The sequence below is a fragment of the Helianthus annuus genome, chromosome 11 (assembly GCF_002127325.2).
Source record: "Helianthus annuus cultivar XRQ/B chromosome 11, HanXRQr2.0-SUNRISE, whole genome shotgun sequence".
NCBI lineage: Eukaryota > Viridiplantae > Streptophyta > Magnoliopsida > Asterales > Asteraceae > Helianthus > Helianthus annuus.
In genome coordinates, this window is record NC_035443.2 from 35,522,531 (window position 1) to 35,546,793 (window position 24,263).

Here is a 24,263-nt window from a genome sequence, read left to right on the forward strand (position 1 = left end):
TATTATATGAGGACTAGGCTATTGCTTCCACAAAATCAGAAGTCCTAGTATAATATCCCAGATATCACCACACACAAAGACCTAGTATGTCAGAAATAGAAAATCTTTCAAACAAGATTTCGTGGGTTACCCATATATCCGAGAGATGTTCCCCACGAGACAAGTAAGTTTGATTTTTAAGTTTATATCTCGAAAACAATCTACTAAATGAGTAAAAACCTACTGACACATCCTTAGTGATATCGTTTATCGCATTTGACTTTCCAAATCTTTAGCATGTTATAATAGTCCACTGATGTACTATCATTTCCTCTTTTTCACAACAAAACTCAATTTTTTGAATTTTTTTTAATGTTTTTGGCTTTTTCTGGTTTTTATCATGTTTTTGGATTTTTCAAAATTTTTACTCCCTCTAAAATCAAAATATGTTTCAATTTTGATTTTCTGAGAAAATTTGAACCCAAACTGTACAAATAAAATGACAACTGTTTTTTAAGCTTCAATCCTCCATCCACTTGACATAAACAATCAGAACTTCCCCTGACAACAAACTATTTTCCCATTATGATTTCAAAACACTTAAGTTTGTTTTAATCAAAATGTTTTTTTTCGAAAAATAAGTTTTGTTGAAATTTCATAAACCACTTGTAGGTTAGGGGATAAACTCATCACTTTGTTTAATCAACCATTTTGAATAACAGTTAAATCAAGTTCAAATTAATGACCTTGATTAACCACTTGTAGGAACAAACCTCCTGTCAACCACTTATAGAAATAAGATATGACAATATCAATAAAATACCACATGTAGATCGAAATTTCACAGATGTGAATTTCTCAAGAAAGATGCCGATTCCTGCACGATTACCAACTTGGGAGCTCCGGCAAGTCAGGTTTTTTAGTTAAAGAGATCCTCCCAAGCCTGACAGTCCTTGGGAGATTCCGAGTTATCAACACTCGATTTCTTTCCTTTCATCTTCTTCTTATAATATTCCTTTACCCCTTTGACTTTCCCATCAATCATTTTTCCAAAAATATGTTTCACTTTGGGGTTAAAGGCTTTTTCAACATCAAATTCTTTCTTTTCAGAAAAGAATTGATTTGAAATCTCAATTTTACCAACTTTTTGTTTAAAATTTTCAGCCCTTAATGGTGGAAAATTTGCATCATCCATTGGCGGTACTGATTTTTCAACTTTTGGTTCAATTTGTGGCTCCTCTAACTTTGTGGAATCAGATTCATTGCCAGAAAATAGCTCCTCTGATTTTAACGAATCAGAATCATTGCTAGAACTATCATCAGATTTCTTAACAACCCATTTTTTGTTGTCAAGGTTTGCTTTTCTTTTATAAAACCTTTTTGAACATTCACCAACTTCAGACTTTGAGTTTTTGAAAACTATAAACGGTTTAGTTGGTGGTTCATTTTCAACCATCTTTTATTTCATTTTAAAAGACACTCCCTGTTTTGTTTGGATTACCTTTGGACAATTCCTGGCAATATGACCAATTGTTTTGCATTGAAAACAAGTTCTTGTCTCTTTCTTCTGAACAGCTCCATTTTTCATTTCTTCTTGCTTCTTCGCAAGGAATTCTCTGTTTGTCTGCTTCCAGAATGAACTCTTCTCCTCTTCTTCCGAGCTTGCTCCTGAAACAAATACTGTTTTTGTTCTAGAAATTTTCTCATTTTTATAATTTTCAGGTGAAATAAAACCCAATCCTTTCTTTTTGAAATTACCGTTATGGTTTGGTTTCTTTCGATAACCTGAACCAGAACTGTAATCTTTTTTCTTGTTTTCTCTTTGTCGAACTCTTGAGGTGTATTTTTTAGGTTTATCAGAAAGATTTACATCTTTTATTTCAGAAATATTAATTTCTGTAAGTTCGAAAACTTTTTTTATCATTTCAGTCTTGACACCTCTTATTAGAAATTCTTCATCAGAATATAATTTGTCAGAATCATTCAAAGTATAGGCTACTTTGATTGGTTCGTCATTCAAATTAGATTTTGATAATAGAAATTATTTATTGTAAACCCGTTTGCCCTTTTTGACTGTTGGACTAGGAGTGCCGGACACAGACTTTGACTCTGACTTAGACTCCTCCATTTCATCCATATCTAACACATGATCCACCACTTTCTTCATCAATTGAGATTGTTGATCAGTGTCAGATGCGGTAAAAGTTACATCAATGTTTTCTGGCAGATTATCTGATGGATCAGATTCCCACACTAAGTTGGTTGCCTTTTCGACTCTTTCAGAATTTGGATTTCGTGGCGAATATCCATTTTCAAGCGGGGGTGGACACTTGTTGTAACTGACACTTTGTTTCTTACCAGAGTTTTTCACTTCAGTATCCTCTTTTGTTTCGGAATTCTTCACTTTAGATGTTTCTTCTTCAAATGCCTTCATGCCTTCAATGGTTGGATAAATCCTATCAATAACATAAGAAGTATATGAGTAACTTTTTAACAACCTGTTTACTCTTTCTGTTTCAATTCTCTGGGTTTCCAGTTTCTGTTCCAGTACAGCACACTTCTCAATGTAATTGTTAACGACTTTCTGCTTTGTCATGAAAGCTCATTGAAGTGTCTTCATGGCTGTTGCTTGTTCACTGCTTGATTGATTGTATTTATTCATTACTTTATTTAGAACATCATAGGATTCTTTTAATTTGTTCATGTTATGAATCAAAGTACTGTTTTGCTTCTTCACTGCTTCACAATTTTCACATTTCACAGGAATCTTTTGTGCATTAGCTTCTGCTTCAACTTTGAAAGCTGGAACTTCTTTTACCTTTTTCTTTATCGCACGAACTTCGTCATCATCACTACTAACTTGTTTTTTTAACTTTCTTCTTTTTCTTTCGAACTTTTCCATCATCACTGTCACTCTCTTCTAGCATTCTTAAATGCTCTTTCATTCTGTTTGCATAATAATCATCATTATCACTATCTTCAGCAACTCGAGCAACAAAAGCTTTGGCTTTTAAAATTTCTTTATCTGGACAATAATTATCTCAGCTAAAATTTTCCCAGCTAAAACCTTCTGGTAATTTTTCATCATCTTGATCTATTATACCATAAAAAGCTCTCTTTGATGACTCTTCAATTGCCTTCTTAGCATGTGCAGTTTGTGGTTCTTGTTGATGTGGTTGTTGAGCAACTTGATGATAAATCGCTTTTCCATAATAATCATTGTTGTTGAACGGATTTTGAGCTCCACTTGCTTCGCGGTTTGTACACTCTCTCTTGAAGTGTCCTTTTTCCCTGCAACGAAAACAAGTAACTTTAGATTTATCAAAACCTAAAGTAGAAACATTAGCATCATGGAAATCATCTCTTCCTGTGACCTATTTGAATTTCTCAGCTCTTCTTAGCACACTTGCCATACACCACTTTATATCCATCAACTCCATCTCCTCAGCATCAATCTGATCGTAATCCTCTTTTGTCAACATTGGATTTCCGATCCTTCCTGCAACTAAGCTTCCATATGACTCTAATACAGTCACCAATAAAGACATGTGACTTTTTGCAACTTCTTCTGAGTAATTCTGATCATTTTCAAGATTTAATGCAATGTTGCATTGAAGAACTTTGCCACTCTTTTTCGTTGAAAAATTTGGATCAAACGATGGATATGAAGAAAAACCAATTTTGCTACTTGATCCTTGAGAAGACCCTCCAGATGAACTTTTAACATTGAAAGCAGTTTCAATCTTTGGTGACATGTTAGTTTTATCATTCAACCCTCCTTTGTAATATAAACCAATATCTTGTTCACCATCATAATCTTTCATTCTTGAGATCTTCCGTTGTTCCATTTCTTGAGCTTCAAGTTTTTCAATAAACTTTCCCAGTGTTAGATTGCTAAAATCTTTCTTATTTCTCAACATCATAAGATACGTTCCCCAAGTTTCATGTGGCAACGCATCAGCTAACTTCTCAATCAATTCTTCATTATCTTTTGTGATACTCAACCTCTTCATGTTAACTATCAAATTGCAGTATCTTTCTATGATCTGTGTCACACCCCGAATTTCCACGTGTCACCGGTGGGCCCGGTGGGGGATTAACGTGACGTAGTTGATATCATCATAGTCAAACAACACAAATTATAATGCACAGCGGAAGCAAGGATAGATTCATTTCAACTTAAATTATTGTAATATTCGAGTATCACAAAATGTCGAAATAGAATCCACAGGCAGAATCAAATAAAAAGGAAACTTCATTTCAACAGACTTCATGCATCCTAAGCTTGCGAGACTTCTATGGATGCTTAAGGAGTGACCAGCCTATTACGCGTAGTACCTGCACTTAGTCTTTTTGGAAAATACGTCAGTTTACACTGGTAAATACAATTTAACTGACTCATTTTGAAAATGTTTAAAATTGATTTAAATGCTCGAGGCATAAAACTTTTTATAACTTGGGATAATTATTTGCTTAATAATCTTGTAAAAGAATTACATGTTCGTTCTGCGTTCGGTAGCCCGGGTCATGCCGGGTTAAAGATTAATAGACACACCACTTAATATAATTCCGCCGCGAGACTTCTCTCGTACCGACGATTATACATGTTGTACAACACTACGGGTGTACGCCTACACCCGAGTGCTAAGGTCGTGGCCATTCTTTGAATGATGCCAAGGATATCCGGGACATGGTCATTAAGCCCCCAAAGGCGTTAAACAAACAAAACAGCATTTTCAAACGGGTTAATTTGACTGCACATAACCAAGACCGGTTAAGGTCAATTCCCCGACCAAGCGGTATTTTATATACCGTACCCCAAGCCCGTATAGGGAAAATAAGTTAAACGTATTTACCTGAGCAAAGTATAAACCAAATATAACGAGTGCACGTAGCTTTTACTGGGCTCCTAGATCTGGAAACTAAGGTTTTAATAACCTATTAGAATCCTAACGGGTCTTAAGCTTAGACCGGTTAGTTTTATATAAAGATTACGGTTTTAAACGCACAATAAGGCGAAGACCGTTTTAGAATGTGGTTTTGTCCCAACAAGCTTGCACACTTGTTTTATATGGGTAACATAATCACATTCTGGATTTTGAGACCAAAAAGATATGGTTTGACCCGTTTCGGCTAAAATGGCCAAACTAGTCACAGAAGCCGATCCGAACGCGTATAATGCGTAACGAGTAACCATAAGAGTCAAATACAAGTTTCTGAAGTCAATATGCTTAAAATATGTTGTGATATCAGAATGATACCTTCCATTATGCCCCAAATTGATTTTAAACCAAAACTATGCCTCATAAGGGCGTTTTGGTCATTTTATAAGGTGTAAAAGGGTTAAAATGATAACCTGAGTTACAGGTCTGAATATATTAGTAAATATACTTAATTTACTAAGTTATAACAGTAGGGTCTCAAATTTATGTGAAATTCATTATTTTTAACCTTACTATGCACCGTAGGGGCATTTTGGTAATTTCACATGTGCCTAAAAGGTCAATTCTGGAATTCTGAGTTCAAAACGTTTGCCTACTGTTTAAAATATAAAAATTCACTGATTACATCAGTAGGTTCAAACCCTTAAGCTTAATAAGGTTCTAGAGCACACTTATGTGTTAAAAAGGCCTAAAAAGGCGATTTGGAGCCATTTCCGGGTTTTCTGTAAAAAGCTGATATTTTTAATATTACAGAAGGCTCAAAATAATTTATTTATCATAACAAATCAGTAGAAATTGGTTTGAGGTCAAAAGGATTTGTAAAACTCATTTTATGGCTAAAAAGGGCAAAACCGGCATAAACCGAATTAATCCTAGAATACTAAGTTATGCTCAGCCTAAAAATAAATAAAAATCACCAAAAATCCCAAAATATGATTTTATAACAGTGGGTAAAAAGTTTGGTATAAAAATTTGGGTTTTGATAGGCTATACATAATTTACGCCATTTAATTAGTAAAGAAGCTCTTAATTACGCTATTGAGCATAACTCTTAATCTAGACCTCAAACTGACCTCAAATTTTGGGTGCAAGTTTATAAATCAGTAGCTAAGGTGCCTACCCTTTTACATTTTCAAAAATCACGTTTTAAGGTCAAATGGGCATAATGGTCAACATATAAGCGATTAACGGAAACATGCATGAGAATAGGATTTCTAATGAACCAAGTTGTATAATCTCAGAGAGTTATACTAACATGTAAATAGGTTCAAAAGAAGCTCTAAGGCAATCCTAATCTTGGCTTAAGCGGGTCAGAACTGAAAGTCAAAGCAGAAGTCAAACTTTGCGACTTTTGGTTCCAAACCGAGCCTAAACTGAAAATTGTCGAGTTGAACATGTTGGAACATGTTCTTACATTAATTACCAAGTTATTTTAATGATCAAACAGGTTGCATGCATCCTACATTGCTAATTATGTATTAATTCGCAAATAACCTTTCTGTTGACTTTTTATAACAAGCTTTGACTCGACAATTAACATAGTTAGAGTGGGAATCTGGAAATACCCTTTTAAGGGTTTGTTACCCACATAATTACCTACTTAAAGGTATTTTTAATTCGTGATTTGACAGAGCACATTTTAATTAATCACGAAGTCAAACCTTAATTACGACGGTTTGACTTTTAGCTAATTACTATGCTTAAAACGAATTAAAGGAAGTTAAGGACACTTACAAGAGTCCTAAGAAGGATTAGGGACCTAATGAAAGTTGGTTGCTGTCCAGGGGAGCTCCAGAGAAGTCTTGAACCAATGTTTCAAATGAGCAAATGAAATGGTTACAACTTCATGCTCTTATATAGTGAACTACAAGGTCCAAGATCATGCCAAGCTAGCCTAGAATGGTTACAAGATCAACCCAAGTGTCCCTAATAGGCTAAATACTGCCTAGAAAGCCCCTGATTTCGAAAACCATCCTTTTAAGTTGGTGTAACGGGCTGAACAGGCAGCTGTCCAAAATCTGCTGCCAGCGACAGCTTTACGGACCGTAAGCGTAAGGCCTTGCGGTCCGTAAGCACCTCTTGCGGACCGTATGCTGAAATGGCTACGGTCCGTAACCGACCTTTGCTGAAAATGCCCAGGTACCCTCCTTACGGACCGTAAGCCAGGGGCCTTGCGGTCCGTAACCGATGGTCAGAGGACAAAAATTTTAAAACTTCTAAGTCTTGACCATGCAACTTTGAAGTGCCGAAACATCAGGCTTTTACTGCGGTGTAGGGTCCACCATTTCAGGTTTTGCATTGCTTGCATGAACATTGATACCTTGGATTCTTATGGCATGCTTATTTTGACGGAATTACCAAGAACAAGTCTTGGATTCTCATATTAGTTGGACAATTTAATTAACTATCTTTGATTCCCTTTTACAAGGATTTTATTCAGCATTTCCATTAGTAATAATCCTGTCAAATCCGAAGTCCATATAGAAGATGGAACTTTATTTATTTGGAAACAACCGGTTATTCTATAAGATGTTTATCTAACGGTTTAAGGATCTTGAGATTTATAAAAATTTGGGTCGCTCAGAGGTGATTTAATAACATGTCGCCCTTGGGCCGTTCAGAGGTATTTTAATAACATAACGCCCTTTTTACTAAAATCCTACCGTACATCTTTTTATCTGATCCGGTTTTCCTGACACGTCTGTCTCTCATGACACGTGTCTTTATTTCAATGGACAGGAATTTTCGAGGTGTTACATCCTCACCCCCTTAAAAGAAATCTCGACCTCGAGATTTAGGGAAACAGATGAGGGTATTTCTCTTTCATTGTGGATTCTAGCTCCCACGTGTATTCAGGACCTCTGCGGGCATCCCACTTTACCTTGACAATAGGTACAAGCTTTCTTCGAAGCTTCTTTACCTGTCGATCCTCAATCGACACAGGTTTTTCCACAAATTTTAGGCTCTCGTCTATATGCACATTCGTGTGTGGTATGACTAGCGACTCGTCAGCTAGACATTTCTTCAGATTGCAGACGTGAAATACATTATGAATACCATCGAGCTCCTCAAGTAAGTTTAACTTATAAGCCACTGATCCTACACATTCGATGATTTCGAATGGTCCTATATACCTTGGGCTTAACTTACCTTTCTTGCCAAATCGCATCACCCCTTTCCAAGGTGATACTTTGAGCAAGACTTTATCGCCAACCTCAAACTTGAGAGGCTTTCGCCTTTCATCCGCATAGCTCTTCTGCCTATCTCGAGCAGCTTTCAGGCGGTCGCGAATTTGGACAATCTTGTCCGTCGTCTCGAAGACTAAGTCAGGACATGATAATTGCGTATCTCCCACTTCTGCCCAACAAATGGGCGTTCTGCACTTTCTACCATATAGTGCCTCAAAAGGCGCAGCCTTAATGCTAGTATGGTAGCTATTATTGTAGGAGAACTCGACCAACGGTAGATGCCTGTCCCAACTTCCTCCTAGATCAATTACACATGCACGCAGCATATCTTCCAACGTTTGAATGGTACGCTCACTCTGCCCATCAGTCTGAGGATGGTAAGCCGTACTGAAATTTAATTGAGTGCCCAGAGACTGTTGGAAACTCTTCCAGAAATGAGATGTGTATCTAGTATCCCGATCTGAGATAATAGATACTGGTACGCCATGCAAGGCCACAATCTTATCTACGTACAATTGGGCTAGCATGTCAGAGCTGAAAGTCTCTCTAATGGGCAGGAAATGTGCTGACTTAGTCAGTCTATCAACTATGACCCATATAGTATCATTTCCCTTCGGCGTCTTAGGCAATTTGGTGATGAAGTCCATCGTCACCATTTCCCATTTCCAAGCGGGAATTTTAGGCTGTTGCAGTAAACCTGACGGCTTCTGATGTTCAGCTTTGACTTTAGCACACGTCAAGCATTTAGCTACATAAGCAGCTATAGACTTTTTCAAGCCTATCCACCAATAATTCGCCTTTAAATCCTGGTACATCTTATCAGCTCCAGGATGGACGGAATACTTGGAACTGTGGGCTTCCTTGAGGATAACATCCCGAAGTCCTCCATATACAGGAACCCATACTCGTCCATTTAACCTCAACATTCCGTCCTTGTCGTAGGACAACTGTTCTTCAGTTACTCCTAATTTCTCCTTAGGATAGTTAGCTTCCAACACAGCTTCCTTCTGTGCAGCTAACAACCTTTCATTCAAACTTCTCTTAATTTCAATGCTCTTGGCATTGATCCTTATCGGCTTCACTCTTTCCTTCCTGCTTAATGCATCTGCGACTACATTGGCCTTGCCTAGATGGTACCTTATTTCACAATCATAATCGTTCAAGGTTTCCATCCATCGTCGCTGCCTCATGTTTAAATCCTTCTGATTGAACAGGTGTTGAAGGCTCTTGTGGTCGGAATAGATCACACACTTCGTCCCATACAAATAATGCCTCCAAAGCTTTAGTGCAAATACAACGGCACCCAACTCCAAGTCATGGGTGGTGTAATTCTTCTCGTGCACCTTTAGTTGACGTGAAGCGTAGGCTATGACCTTGCCCTTTTGCATTAACACACAACCCATTCCGGTGTGTGATGCATCACAATACACCACAAATTCTTCAATGCCTTCAGGTAGAGTTAGCACTGGTGCGTTACTTAACTTCTGCTTCAAGATATCAAAAGATTCTTGCTGCTTAGGCCCCCAATTAAACTTAATGTTCTTACGTGTTAACGACGTCAAGGGTGCAACAATTCTTGAGAAGTTTTCAATAAAACGCCTATAATTTCCAGCCAAACCTAGGAAGCTACGAATTTCTGAAGGTGTCTTGGGCTCCTGCCAGTTCATGATAGCTTCTATCTTTGCGGGATCCACTTGAATTCCATGCTCACTCACAACGTGTCCAAGGAACTGGACTTCGCGAAGCCAAAATTCACACTTTGAAAACTTGGCATAGAGCTTCTCTTGATGGAGCAACTTAAGAATGCACCGAAGTTGCCTCTCATGGTCAGCTTGGTTCTTTGAGTAGATGAGGATGTCGTCAATGAAGACGATGACAAATTTATCCAGATAAGGCTTGCATACGCGATTCATGAGATCCATGAATGCGGCAGGTGCGTTAGTGAGCCCAAAAGGCATCACTGGGAACTCGTAGTGACCATAACGAGTCCTAAACGCGGTCTTTTGTACATCCTCCTCCTTAACCTTCAATTGATGATAGCCTGACCTGAGATCTATCTTAGAAAAGTAACTCGCTCCCTGTAGCTGGTCGAATAGATCATCGATTCTAGGCAAAGGATATCTGTTCTTGATAGTAACCTTGTTTAGCTCACGGTAATCAATGCATAGACGCATTGATCCGTCCTTCTTTTTAACAAACAGAATTGGTGCTCCTCATGGAGATGAACTAGGTCTAATAAAACCTTTAGCTAGTAAATCATCTAGCTGTGTCCTTAATTCCTTCATCTCTGTTGGTGCTAATCTATATGGTGCTCTGGCTACTGGTGCAGCTCCGGGGATGATGTCAATCTTGAATTCCACCTGCCTATCTGGTGGCAAACCAGGTAGTTCCTCCGGAAAAACCTCGGGATAGTCAGAAATGACTGGTATGTCTTCGATCCTGGGCTTCTTCTCGTCAATGGTTACTCGTGCCATATAAATGACGCAACCCTTACTCGTGCATCCTGATGCCTTAAGCATGGCCACATGCTCTGGTATTCCGTGTTGAGTATCTCCCTGAATAGTGAGCGGCTCACCAAATGGGGTCTTGATTACTACCTGCTTCTTGTTGCACACTATCTGAGCTTGGTTACACAATAACCAATCCATTCCTATTACTACATCAAAGCCTGCTAGCTTAAAGGGTAACAAGGACAAAGGAAAAGAGTGGTTCCTAATGGATAGGACACATCCATCTAACACAGTCGAAACTGTTTCTATTGTTCCATCAGCTAATTCCACTTCATAATTCATACTTAAAACTTTAACAGGTAATTTCAACAGTTCACAGAACTTATTATCTACAAAGGATCTATCCGCCCCAGAGTCAAACAATACCATTGCGTAGACATCATTAATGAGAAAAGTACCTGTTATGACATTATCATCCTGAATAGCTTCCTTTGCATCCATGCGGAAGACTCTTGCATTAGTCTTCTTTCCCTCCTCCGTTTTCTTGGCAAGCTTCGGGCAGTTGGGTCTAATATGTCCCTTCTCATTACAATTATAGCAGGTGGCATCCTTAAGTTTCTTGCAATCTAATGCCTTATGATCCGGGGACTTGCAAATCCCACATAGTTTCTGCTGAGATTGGGATCTAGACTCCTGCCTGCATTTCCCGAAATGGTGCTTCTTACAAACCTTGCACCTAGGCTTTTCACTCGACTGTTGATCCCCCTTCCTGGATCCCGACCCTTTCTTGTGGTCGTCATTGCCCTTTCGCTTTTTATCTGAGCGTCGAGAACCATAATCTTCGCGTTTTCGTTTTTCGGCATCTGCAGCTCTCAGGGATCTCTGTCTAACTGCGTCTTGCGTAAGGGACAGAGATATGTCAGCTACTGATCGAAACGTAGTGGGCCGAGAGGCCTTGACGCTTGCTTTAATTTCTGGGGCCAGACCCCCAATGAAACGGGCTATTCTCTTCGGTTCAGGTGTTACAAGATAGGGAACTAGCCTTGACAAGGTGTTGAAGGTTGTGAGGTATGCCTGGCAGTCCAGGTTCTTCATGACTAAGGACAGAAAATCAGATTCTATCATTTCCACCTTGTGTTGGGGACAGTAATTCTCCTTGATTAGGGCAACAAATTGTTCCCAAGACATGTTGTAAAGAGGTATCTTTCCGGTGGCTTGAATCAGCGACTTCCACCATTGAAGTGCATCACCTTTGAAAGATTGTGTCACAAACTTCACAATATCTCTTTCAGCACAAAGCCAAGTCATACAGTCCACTACCCCCTTCTCCCTAGTGAAATCCCGGGGTTTACAAGACACAAAGTATTTATACGTGCAACCCTTGGCACGTGGGGTATCATAAAGCACAATCTTCTTGGAATGATTATCATTTTCATTCGAAGAATGTCTATCGTCATCCTTCTTAGATTCTTCCTTCTTAGACTTGGGTTGGACAGATGGTGGCTTGCTGTGAGACTCCAAATGAGTCTTAGACTTATTATGCGGTGTAGACAAGGTCCTACTATGGGTCCCACTGTACTCACTGTACTGTCTTTCTAATGCCTTCGTAACCGCATCATCTACCAGTGCTTTCAACTCCGCACCCGTTAACTGTATCTTTGCGTTATCGTGGTTTTCCACCGGACGACTATTTACCTCGTCCGACCTAGCCATGTAGCTTCACTGCTACATATAAACAATAATGGGCAAGGTTTTATTTAACAGCTAATACAGCATTTTATGTACTTTATTAACCATGGTTTTAAATAGCCATTGCAGGTTAATTTGTTAATTAAATATTAATTCAGGATCTGTATTGTAATCCTATATTATAGTTAAGAATTAACATATAACTTAGTCACAAGGACAGTGTTAGTTTATAACCCGGATTCTTACAGAATCAAGGTATTAGGGTCTGAATCACGGTTCATTACCTTATTCTAGACAGTGAGTTGCAGACTCAAACTGTCTCTTAGTCCCTAGGACACTAATTATTACCCGTAGGCACTTCATTCTCAAGGAATGGACATTTACTTACAGGGAATTTTAAATTAACCCAATTTTCAGTGATGGCCTATGTGACTTTTACTGGGTCACAATTTGCCCAATATGTTAACGTACTTACAGATGTTAACAGAATTTGGAATCTTCTAGACAGGTTCTACCATCTTGGCCATGTCTGTGACGACACGTGGCTAGGCTTTACCCCTTAGATTCTCTTTATAACGCAGATCAATCCTAAGTTGAGACGTTAATTATGGACCTGAATCTAATTATGGAGATACCATCTTGGCCTTGTCTTAAAATGACATATGGCTAGGTCTTGTCCCTTTTTTAGATTTTGCCATTTTATATTAATGGTAGGTCTTCTTTATTTTAAGAAATGTTATTTTCATTTTTACCTTTTTATTTTAAGTTTATTCATATACTTATTTATAGTAATAATCATGAAAATTTAAATGCAACATTTCATTAATAAAGATTCAACAGCACAATACTTGCCCTAAACGGGACTTCTACAACAACATGCCCACGCAGGGGCGAAACATAACAAACAAATAAACATTCTAACAAACAACAACCCACGTAGGGGTCAACTGAAAGACATTACCCACGCAGGGGCAGAATACAAAAAGACAAGCTCGCGCAGGAGCTGAATACAGAAACAACAAGTCCACGCAGGGACTGATTATAACTAAAATACTAAGATCTTCAATGGTCCCTCCTTTTGGACTTTCCTTTGATCAAATCTGATAGTCCTTTGAAGAAACCTCTGTTGTGTCTGCGCTCAGTTTGGATTTCCCATTCACAACGGTCCAGTCTCTCAAGGACCTCCTGCTGACGCTCTGGCGGAATAAGCTGTGGCTTCGGCGGCTGGTACAACGGCTGAGGAGGTGGTGGCTGCTGGAACACATATGGAGGGTACCCGGTAGTCCAAGGACCACCATAGGGCCCTTCAGGGTGTCGAGCGTTGTAATCCCAAGCCTCCTGATATGGGTCCACGTTGGCATAGTTAAAGCTGTTGTGGCCCGGCATTTTAAATGGGTTGTATGCCGCGGAACCGGCATAAGCAGGGATTGGGTTGTCAAAACCCGGCGGAGGTGCCACAGGTACTGAGTTGACTTCTGGTATGGGGTTTGATGGACCCCCCATTTGTGGTTCTTCCTCTTCCTCCTGAAGTGGCGGATAATGGCTGCCACTTGATGGTTGGGGTGTGCTGATGCGGACACCCCCTCGCACGGACATCCGTGCGTTCGACCTCCTCCGCCTCGGTGGCTCCGGAGGCGGCTGCTGTTCCACTGGTGGTGGTGGTGGCGGAGTGACTACCACAAATCGTTGATCCTCAGAAGGATCTTGCTGCTGTTGTTGCTGATACGGGGACGAGTGTTCAGAAGGCATGAAGTACCAGTCCCACTGCTTGAACCTCTCTTGATAACTATCCGGACCGCGGTATGGTGATCCGTGGAAAGATGACCCATCCGAGATTTTGATGGGGTGGTTCGGCGTTCCTGTAGCAGGCTCCATTGGATCAGTATCCTCGTCCATGTCATTTTCCCCAGAGAAGTGGTCTTCCGGTCCGAGTGGGTTAAAACCCCCGGGTTCTGGAAAAATGTTGGCCGGGTTGAATCGGCTTTGGAAAACTGGGGTTGGGTCACCAAAGGAGTGGTGAGAGTTGGATCTCTGCAAAGGTATGAAAGAGGGTGGTTGTTCGTTGGGCTCATTTTCCGATTGGGGCCCAAAGGAGTGCTGGTAAGAAGGTGAAGAGCTGAGGGAAACTGACCGTCTCCCGGGTTCAACATAGAGCCTCCACGGCTCTTGTGGACTAGTGCTCATGGTAATGGATGGGGTACGCCGGTACGAAGGCCCGGCTTCGTGATCGTGACCCGTGACTGGTCCTTTGCCTCGACCGCGAAGAAATCTTGGTGGCATGTTGACCTGCATACAAGTTTTAGATAACAACAACAACATATAATAATAAGACCCAAAAATAAAACAAAACAGAGTTTGTCCTATGTTCTTTGTCTAGACTTGGAACTCGAAGAGTGTGCAATACGTGCACTGAGAGTAAACACAAAAGGCTAGTGTTTAGTTCACTCAGTGTTGGCTCTGATACCAACCTGTCACACCCCGAATTTCCACGTGTCACCGGTGGGCCCGGTGAGGGATTAACGTGACGTAGTTGATATCATCATAGTCAAAAAACACAAATTATAATGCACAACGGAAGCAAGGATAGATTCATTTCAACTTAAATTATTGTAATATTCGAGTATCACAAAATGTCGAAATAGAATCCACAGGCAGAATCAAATAAAAAGGAAACTTCATTTCAACAGACTTCATGCATCCTAAGCTTGCGAGACTTCTATGGATGCTTAAGGAGTGACCAGCCTATTACGCGTAGTACCTGCACTTAGTCTTTTTGGAAAATACGTCAGTTTACACTGGTAAATACAATTTAACTGACTCATTTTGAAAATGTTTAAAATTGATTTAAATGCTCGAGGCATAAAACTTTTTATAACTTGGGATAATTATTTGCTTAATAATCTTGTAAAAGAATTACATGTTCGTTCTGCGTTCGGTAGCCCGGGTCATGCCGGGTTAAAGATTAATAGACACACCACTTAATATAATTCCGCCGCGAGACTTCTCTCGTACCGACGATTATACATGTTGTACAACACTACGGGTGTACGCCTACACCCGAGTGCTAAGGTCGTGGCCATTCTTTGAATGATGCCAAGGATATCCGGGACATGGTCATTAAGCGCCCAAAGGCGTTAAACAAACAAAACAGCATTTTCAAACGGGTTAATTTGACTGCACATAACCAAGACCGGTTAAGTCAATTCCCCGACCAAGCGGTATTTTATATACCGTACCCCAAGCCCGTATAGGGAAAATAAGTTAAACGTATTTACCTGAGCAAAGTATAAACCAAATATAACGAGTGCACGTAGCTTTTACTGGGCTCCTAGATCTGGAAATTAAGGTTTTAATAACCTATTAGAATCCTAACGGGTCTTAAGCTTAGACCGGTTAGTTTTATATAAAGATTACGGTTTTAAACGCACAATAAGGCGAAGACCGTTTTAGAATGTGGTTTTGTCCCAACAAGCTTGCACACTTGTTTTATATGGGTAACATAATCACATTCTGGATTTTGAGACCAAAAAGATATGGTTTGACCCGTTTCGGCTAAAATGGCCAAACTAGTCACATAAGCCGATCCGAACGCGTATAATGCATAACGAGTAACCATAAGAGTCAAATACAAGTTTCTGAAGTCAATATGCTTAAAATATGTTGTGATATCAGAATGATACCTTCCATTATGCCCCAAAATGATTTTAAACCAAAACTATGCCTCATAAGGGCGTTTTGGTCATTTTATAAGGTGTAAAAGGGTTAAAATGATAACCTGAGTTGCAAGTCTGAATATATTAGTAAATATATTTAATTTACTAAGTTATAATAGTAGGGTCTCAAATTTATGTGAAATTCATTATTTTTAACCTTACTATGCACCGTAGGGGCATTTTGGTAATTTCACATGTGCCTAAAAGGTCAATTCTGGAATTCTGAGTTCAAAACGTTTGCCTACTGTTTAAAATATAAAAATTCACTGATTACATCAGTAGGTTCAAACCCTAAAGCTTAATAAGGTTCTAGAGCACACTTATGTGTTAAAAATGCCTAAAAAGGCGATTTGGAGCCATTTCTGGGTTTTCTGTAAAAAGCTGATATTTTTAATATTCCAGAAGGCTCAAAATAATTTATTTATCATAACAAATCAGTAGAAATTGGTTTGAGGTCAAAAGAATTTGTAAAACTCATTTTATGGCTAAAAAGGGCAAAACCGGCATAAACCGAATTAATCCTAGAATACTAAGTTATGCTCAGCCTAAAAATAAATAAAAATCACCAAAAATCCCAAAATATGATTTTATAATAGTGGGTAAAAAGTTTGGTATAAAAATTTGGGTTTTGATAGGCTATACATAATTTACGCCATTTAATTAGTAAAGAAGCTCTTAATTACGCTATTGAGCATAACTCTTAATCTAGACCTCAAACTGACCTCAAATTTTGGGTGCAAGTTTATAAATCAGTAGCTAAGGTGCCTACCCTTTTACATTTTCAAAAATCACGTTTTAAGGTCAAATGGGCATAATGGTCAACATATAAGCGATTAACGGAAACATGCATGAGAATAGGATTTCTAATGAACCAAGTTGTATAATCTCAGAGAGTTATACTAACATGTAAATAGGTTCAAAAGAAGCTCTAAGGCAATCCTAATCTTGGCTTAAGCGGGTCAGAACTGAAAGTCAAAGCAGAAGTCAAACTTTGCGACTTTTGGTTCCAAACCGAGCCTAAACTGAAAATTGTCGAGTTGAACATGTTGGAACATGTTCTTACATTAATTACCAAGTTATTTTAATGATCAAACAGGTTGCATGCATCCTACATTGCTAATTATGTATTAATTCGCAAATAACCTTTCTGTTGACTTTTTATAACAAGCTTTGACTCGACAATTAACATAGTTAGAGTGGGAATCTGGAAATACCCATTTAAGAGTTTGTTACCCACATAATTACCTACTTAAAGGTACTTTTAATTCGTGATTTGACAGAGCACATGTTAATTAATCACGAAGTCAAACCTTAATTACGACGGTTTGACTTTTAGCTAATTACTATGCTTAAAACGAATTAAAGGAAGTTAAGGACACTTACAAGAGTCCTAAGAAGGATTAGGGACCTAATGAAAGTTGGTTGCTGTCCAGGGGAGCTCCAGAGAAGTCTTGAACCAATGTTTCAAATGAGCAAATGAAATGGTTACAACTTCATGCTCTTATATAGTGAACTACAAGGTCCAAGATCATGCCAAGCTAGCCTAGAATGGTTACAAGATCAACCCAAGTGTCCCTAATAGGCTAAATACTGCCTAGAAAGCCCCTGATTTCGAAAACCATCCTTTTAAGTTGGTGTAACGGGCTGAACAGGCAGCTGTCCAAAATCTGCTGCCAGCGACAGCCTTACGGACCGTAAGCGTAAGGCCTTGCGGTCCGTAAGCACCTCTTGCGGACCATATGCTGAAATGGCTACGGTCCGTAACCGACCTTTGCTGAAAATGCCCAGGTACCCTCCTTACGGACCGTAAGCCAGGGGCCTTACGGTCCGTAACCGATGGTCAGAGGACAAAAATTTTAAAACTTCTAAGTCTTGACCATGCAACTTTGAAGTGCCGAAACATCAGGCTTTTACTGCGGTGTAGGGTCCACCATTTCAGGTTTTGCATTGCTTGCATGAACATTGATACCTTGGATTCTTATGGCATGCTTAATTTGACGGAATTACCAAGAACAAGTCTTGGATTCTCATATTAGTTGGACAATTTAATTAACTATCTTTGATTCCCTTTTACAAGGATTTTATTCAGCATTTCCATTAGTAATAATCCTGTCAAATCCGAAGTCCATATAGAAGATGGAACTTTATTTATTTGGAAACAACCGGTTATTCTATAAGATGTTTATCTAACGGTTTAAGGATCTTGAGATTTATAAAAATTTGGGTCGCTCAGAGGTGATTTAATAATATGTCGCCCTTGGGCCGTTCAGAGGTATTTTAATAACATAACGCCCTTTTTACTAAAATCCTACCGTACATCTTTTTATCTGATCCGGTTTTCCTGACACGTCTGTCTCTCATGACACGTGTCTTTATTTCAATGGATAGGAATTTTCGAGGTGTTACAATCTGCTTGGTGCTTTCAGTTCTTAAACCACAAAATATATCAAACTCTTTCTTCAGAAGCGATTTTTTGTTCTTGATCATTTCTTTACTTCCAACAAACTTTGATTTTAAAGCTTTCCAAATTGAATATGCACTTCCATTGTGTTGCAGTAAAACCAAGATATCTTCTTTAACAGCTTGATGCAAAAGACTAGTCATCATCTTTTCATCCTTGTATTTGTTTTTCTCTTCAGCACTTAGGTTTTTAATTGCAATAACCTCTTCATCGTCATTCACCGGTCTAACATATTTCGTTTCAACACATTCCCAAGCATCCAAGTAATTTTCTTGAACCCAATTTTCAAATCGTTCTTCCCATCTTTTATACTCCTCAATGTTCATGAGCTTTGGCGGTTTTTGCATGGTGCCCGTTTCATTTTCTAACATTGTATTTTGTGCAATTGTGATCGGAGTAGCAAAGGCGTTGTAAAACTCTTCTTCCATGATTTGATTTTAAAATTTTCACAAACTTAGTTTTTCAAACAAAATGATATTCACACGGAATGAGTTTTGGTGCGAAATGACCCTTTCAAACGAAATGACCTGCAAGACAACTTCAAACGAAATGATCCACACGAAATGAAGACTTTCACACGAAATGAATGATTTCGTGCGAAATAGTCAAACGAAAAACCACCTTGGTGCGAAATGAAGTGATTTCATACGAAATAACTGATTTCGTATGAAATAACAGTACTTTCAAGCGAAATGAGAATGTTGTTTCGTACGAAATGAACTTTTGAAGCAGTTTCACATGAAATAGTGTTTTCGTGCGAAATGAAAGTAACTCAAGCTATTTCGTGCGAAATCAACGTACTTTTTCGTGCGAAATAGATGAAACTAAGTGATTTCGTGCGAAACCAAATTTTCAATTTGTGCGAAATGTTGCTGATGTCATTATCTCGGCCATGTTTTTGTCAAATTGATCAAGTTTTAAGCCGTTTTAAGGTCCGATTCTTTCAAGGCTTTGTTAAAACACTGTTACGCATATAATGTGAGAAAATCAAGCCATTTTATCTGTGAAAACTTGTTAATTTTGAAAAAGAAGGTGTAGAAATCAGAATTTTGAGCTGAATTGAAAAGAACTCTTCCTCCTGAGCTCTGATACCACTTGTAGGATCGTTTTCATGACCAAACGAGTCGATTAAAAGAGTTTTTGCTCAATACGAGAGACGGAAACAAACGTATCGAGTTGATTCAGCTAGCAGTTCACTTTAAACTGTCTTTTGATTGATATAACAACGTTTTACAGCGAGTAGACACTTCGGCAGCAGTTCGGCACTGAAACCAGAAAGTTACAAATGAGATGGCACCACCTACTATTTATAGGCAAGGGTATTTCGCACGAAATCATTCATACGAAATGGCCAAGCTCATTTCGTACGAAATGACAAAGTCATTTCGTGCGAAATAGCTTATCCATTTCGTGCGAAATCAACCTTTTAACATGTTTTCTCGTTTTTCGTGCCCTGATCTATCTATTCAAGTACAAGACTCGATACAAGACGAAGTCGACAGACATATGCACCAACATATAGTATCATTCCTTAGTTTTGTTTGTACATACCACAATACATGTATTTTCCCCAAGTTTAGAAAACAAGAAAATGTTTAAAAGTGGGGACATGAACTCACAATTTTGCGTATCTTGCGTTGTAAACTTCACCGGCTTTGTCGTGTAGGTATCATAACCTATAAGTATTCTGTAACACCCCGTGTTTTGAAAGTCAAAGTATAAGTCAAAGTCAAAGGAAGAAAAGATTGCTAATTGCGATCTGTCACTCCTTCCTTAATTACTGATTGTACTTCTTGACTTGTAATCGAATCCTTTAAATTCTGTAATTTAGTTGTAATATGTGGAGTATCTGTACTAATCGCAGTTTAATCGGGGTTAATCGCTAATCGCATCGCAATCGCAGTCGCAACTTGATTTACAGGTTCTGTATATTGTTTTACGTGTGTGTGCTATTTATGTGTTACTTGTGCATGTTTATATTATGTTGATTGTATGTTAGATATAGTATTTGTGTGGCTATTAAGTAAATCTATGGCATCGCTTAATCGACACTCTCTTAAACGCATCACAACACTCAACGCACAAACGAAACATCGAAAACCAACTCGCGGCAACCTTCGATCGAATGGTCATCCGTACGGATGACCATCCGATCTGTCACCATGCACCACCTTTCCTCTTTTGGAAACCTATAAATACCCCCTGTCACATCACAAACAGTGATGTGACAGCTCTCTCGTTCGACCAGCGCCTCCAACCCTCTTTTCTCTCGATTTCTCGCGATTCTTGTAAGTTTTCAACTCAAATCTTGTACATCTATCATCTACACACACTTCTTCATCATTTTCACCTTTCAATCTTAACTTTTCACCATGAAATCGGGTGATTTGAGGTGTTCTAGGGTGATGTCATCATGGAGTTCTTATGAACTTCAACATTTGGCCTCATTCCACCAAAAACAACTCAGATCTAAAGGATTTCATCATGATTTAACACTAATTTCATCTAGATCTAAACATTTTTAAGAATAAAAGAGTTGAAAGATGATTCCATGACTTTTCTTCTACTTCCTTTTACACTCATACACTCAAAACCGATAGAGTCGGAGCTCGTTCAGGCCTTCTACTCGTTTCCTAGTGAAGTGTCGGTCTAAGATCTGATTCCTATCAATGAGATAACCAACTTAGCGGGTTGAACATGAGCAACCGTCAAGAATAGTTAACTGATCGAACGGGGTGATTCCCACCCGATCGGACGACTCGGGCTTAGTGGAGGTTCCGTTGTTTAAACACGTCGTCATACTGTCTCGGTCAAACCGCAAACTTTTCAACTTAACAAATTTCAAAAACGAGCAAGTCACTGAGTGGACTGCCGTCCGATCGGATTGCCATCCGATCGCACGACAATCCGATCGGATGACCCATGATCTTCAACACTTAAACATTTTTAGAATCTTACAATTTTCAAAGATCATCAGTTCTAACGGATTGCCATCCAATCGGAAGACCATCCGATTGAATGACCATCCTGCTGTGAACTTGTTTTCCAAGAAATGTCTCGCTGGACGGATCGTCATCCGATCGAACGACCGTTCGACCAGACGACCTGAAAAGTAGAGATACTTCTTTGTATTCAAAATGCTACAACGAAAACTTCAAAGCCATCATACACAAACACATCCATCCCAAACGAATGTCAATCCGACCGAATGGCCATCCGACCGGATGACCATTCGTCCGGATTGTCATTCGATCGAATGACCATCCGTACGGATTGTTATCCGATCGGATGACCATTCGTCACTCAGTCACTCACCACCGTTTAACGTGTCGTTCATCGCTTATGCTATCCGTCTGTAATCAGGCTAACTTTCCAGCGCTCCCTTCAATGCAAGACGGTGTTTAGTTATTAATCGCTATCTGTGAGTATACTCGAACCCTTTTTGTTTTACGTACTTTTGGGTGTTACATACGTTACTTATTCAAATCACAATCGACACACAACGCAAACACTTGTATACGCTGACCGTTACTGCATGTTATACGTGTTATTCGATGATGCTTGTATGTTATGTTTACACAGTGATTGTTGCCTGACACCTTAGCAACGATAGTACTATAGTTTGGACTCAGCACCTGTCGTGGACAGGGGTTGTTAAGGGCTTTACTTCACGTGTCCCAATGGGGATATGTGTTGTGCATTCTACAACTCGCGGTCACGTCTGTGCATATTTCATTGTCGATAACCTACTAGCTTCACTTTGTTACATGTTACATGCTGGTTATGCGTAAACGATTTCGCTATCTATTATACTATTAAACTTGTATGCTCACCTTTACACTATGTGTATTGACCTCTATTTTAACGTATCTGATAGGTGTTTGAGACGCTAGGATGCTTGCTATGTGGAATCAATGTAGGAAGAGTCTAGAGACAAACAATTTAACTTTATGAGTTGTCAGAACAGCCTTATTTGTCTTTGAGAACTACTTGTCTGTAATAACTGTGTTACTTATTATGTCATGGTATGGGACGTGATGCTTAAATAATTGGTAATCGTAGTTGTTATGGAAACTCTTGGACAATCTGTTCGCTCAGTGCCTCACCCCGATGTTTCCGCCATCGATTGGGGTGTGACAGAATGGTATCAGAGCCATAACTACAGGGAATTAGGCAACACTCGACCTAGTCCGGGTTGATGTCTTAGAAACGACCTAGTATATAGTCTAAGCACCAACAGACCGCCTTGTGCGAACCCGGTAGGGGTTCCACGCAAGCAGATTTCTGTTATTCGATTAACTCGCAATCATGCTATACTCTACCACTTAACCTTTCCTATGCACACTATTTTCAAAAATGAGCGAGTGATTAGATTGAGACGAGGTGTGAAACCGCAAACTCTCGATTTGATCGCTTGTTCGGCGCGTAATTTTTACTATAAACAAGAGAATTTGCGTTGAATCAGTAGTGAAATCCGTACTTCAACGCAATGTCTCTCGCTAATGTCGTGATTCTATCGCACAAACAGGGATGTAGTTGCTAAGTTAGGGGTGAAACGCAAACCTTGATGACTCGTTCCGTTCTCTATTTTGGTTTTACAAAACTCTCACCAAAGTACCCGATGGATTCCAATGACTCGAGTTGCGTGAATAACTGAAAGGATGCGTGTCAGTCACCGTGTGTCGGTGATAGAGCACAGTCTATTAGGTCAAAACATATACTTGAAGTCTTTGAGAATAGTCGAATCACTTTGGGTAGTCAACGTCTATCAGCCGAAGACAATCTATTTTCGATTTCAAGCTCGCAATCGCTGATTTTATGTGTTTTGATTCTGAGCCCGCATTCCCTGACTCTGTGATTTATCGCTTTTTATGTGATTTATGTGGTTTTTTGTGTTTATGTGTTTCGATTTTGATGATATATACATTTTCGTTGTTCGCTTTGATCAACACGCATAACTCGCACTGCGCATCTATCTCAAAACGTTAACAAATCGCATGTTGTGTTACTCGCTTATGTTATACTACTCGCTATGCTACTCGATGTGTACTCGCTAATCGCAATCGCTATTCTCGAACGCGCGAACCTTGAATGATAAAGGAACACGTCTGACACATATAGGTGAATACGTGCAATATAGGAAGGTGAATACGTGCAAAATATAGTGTGGTTTCTGTCGTTTACATGCTTCTGTGCTCTACATGCTTATGTGTTTCTGTGGTTATGTGCCTACGTGAATATATGTGCTTAAGTGATTGAATGTGTTCCTTAGCTTTATATAGTCCTAGTGCGTGTGAGGTGAGATTCGATTATATAGTGGTTGAGTCCTATGGCGATGTCTGTTGACGACAATGTCGTCATTTGGATCCCGTCATTCACGCACTGCTCGACGCAATCATGAGGACAAATGCATTGCTGCTCTCGTCGCTAAGCAAATGGCGAAAGTTATCCTGCAAATCATCAGTGAGCTTAATGAGAATGCTAGCAAGTCCTCTGATGAATCTAGGACTGATTCTCCTAAGTCTACTTTCAGCTTTAAGCAGTTCAAGGCATGTGGCCCAAAAGACTTCATGGGTGAAGACGAACTAACCGCGATGTTTCAATGGTTCGATTCAATCGAAGTCACACTCCGTCAGAGCGGATGTCCTGAGCACCTACGAACTGTCAACGCAACTGGCGTCTTCCAGTCCAGGGCTCTGGAGTGGTGGACAGCCAAAAGGAACAAACGTGGGAATGATGCAGCCTATGGGCTTACGTGGGATGAGTTGAAGGACATCATGATGGAGTTCTGCCCTCCCCACGAGCTTCAGAAGCTGGAAAATGAGTTCTGGCACATCAAG